Source organism: Poecilia formosa, unplaced genomic scaffold (genome assembly GCF_000485575.1).
Source record: "Poecilia formosa unplaced genomic scaffold, Poecilia_formosa-5.1.2 Scaffold469, whole genome shotgun sequence".
NCBI lineage: Eukaryota > Metazoa > Chordata > Actinopteri > Cyprinodontiformes > Poeciliidae > Poecilia > Poecilia formosa.
In genome coordinates this window covers 108680-110645 of record NW_006800408.1, presented here as the reverse complement: position 1 = coordinate 110645, position 1966 = coordinate 108680, and the positions used below count along the sequence as shown (strand labels likewise).

Genomic DNA, 1966 nt, shown 5'->3' with positions numbered 1-1966 from the left:
CAGACGTTCTCACATAGTCCCTTCCTTTCTTTCCGCTCGTCTTCAAATGCGAAAAGCGGCTCGATTAGTCTCGCGGCAGCGGCCACGCTCGACGCCGGAGTCCCCGAACAATTACGGGCGACTTGCATCCGGCACCAGCTGAACGGGAGCCAGAGCTAACACGGTGGACGACTATGAACTGGATCCTGTACTTTAGCGGTTTCGAGAAAAGGGAGGAGGAGAAGGAGAACGCGGCACGAGCGACGGAGACAGACGTTCTCACATAGTCCCTTCCTTTCTTTCCGCTCGTCTTCAAATGCGAAAAGCGGCTCGATTAGTCTCGCGGCAGCGGCCACGCTCGACGCCGGAGTCCCCGAACAATTACGGGCGACTTGCATCCGGCACCAGCTGAACGGGAGCCAGAGCTAACACGGTGGACGACTATGAACTGGATCCTGTACTTTAGCGGTTTCGAGAAAAGGGAGGAGGAGAAGGAGAACGCGGCACGAGCGACGGAGACAGACGTTCTCACATAGTCCCTTCCTTTCTTTCCGCTCGTCTTCAAATGCTAAAAGCGGCTCGATTAGTCTCGCGGCTGCGGCCACGCTCGACGCCGGAGTCCCCGAACAATTACGGGCGACTTGCATCCGGCACCAGCTGAAGCGGGAGCCGGAGCTAGCACGGTGGACGACTATGAACTGGATCCTGTACTTTAGCGGTTTCGAGAAAAGGGAGGAGGAGAAGGAGAAAGCGGCACAAGCGACGGAGACGGATGTCCTCACATACTCCCTCCCTTTCTTTTTGCGCTCGTAACACTAGCTGATGTTGAAGAAAAAGTACCCGTGGTGCTTTTTGAGATGGAGCATCAGCAGCAGCAGCAGCATCTCCTCCTCCTCGTGCACCTCGTCCTCTTCCCCGTCCTGCTTCCTCATTTGTGGAAACCGAGAAATTAAATCGCCAGACTACAGGAGACACGTTTGATAAATGGCCGCCTGCCGAATGATGTCGCAGTTTTTGCTATTCCACCAAGCTAAAGGAGCCACGCGATTGACAACCAAAGCTGGAATCGAATAAAACCAAACCCTCCTTTGGACATTTGTAAGCATGAGGCCATGCTTCCACATGTCTGCCTTACCAGGAGCACGGGCCATAAGGAGACGTCCAGGGGCACCGCCGAACGGCTGAGCGTCTGCCCGGGTTCGCTGCTCAGAGCCGGGTAGGGGCTGAGCCATCCACTGGAAGGGTTCAGCCATTCGGTGGAACGGGACTTTGCCGTTTCAGCAAAGTCCCCTATTGTGCGACAATGGAAATAGGCTCGTTGCCATAGGGGATCACGAGCGTACGGTCCTTTATGGCGCAGGGCCTCCCGAGCCAGGCGGGCTCCGGAGAAGGTTCCGGCCGTTTTCGTTTATTCCCCGGGGCGCGCCGGACGCGCCGAGCCCGGCGGCTTTCCGGACGCGGCCCGGGAGCCCCCGTGAAGCCCTCGAGGAGACGGGCCTCCCGAACGGCAAAGGCCCCATGGAAAAGGATGTCCGGATGTCTAGAGGCTTCCCTATGTCCGAAGTGCCTCCATATGTCTGCGGTCGGCCAAAAAAGATAGAAAAGGCTTGAGCAGCTTGTGGGAATCGTACCCAGGTCGCTGGGGGGGGCGCCGCAGTAGATTAACCACAAGACTACTCGAGCCATACGGGTTTCCTCGGCTCATAGCGCTTATGACCTCATAGCGAGTAATGTGGACATGGTGCAGCACCTGTTGGTGCTGCCTTATTTCCGCCATTGAGCAGCACCACGTGGTGCCACTGTATGTCATGAATGAAAAAGAAAGAGGACAGGAGCCGTTACACTCTTCGCTGTTCCACAATCATTGAAGCGGAGCTCCAAAATGACCCCTAAACTATCGGAGCCACACGATTGGCAACATTTTGAGCTAAAACAAATAAGAAAAAAAAAAAACAAAACAAAAAAACAAGAGGCTTCCTGCAGCCAG

At 55.6% G+C, this 1966-nt stretch overlaps 1 protein-coding gene across 3 annotated transcripts in view; it reads right to left on the bottom strand.

Moving 5' to 3' along the window:
* prkx (protein kinase X-linked) overlaps positions 1-1966 on the bottom strand; it is a 44258-nt gene that overhangs the window by 3406 nt on the left and 38886 nt on the right. The window lies entirely within an intron of this gene.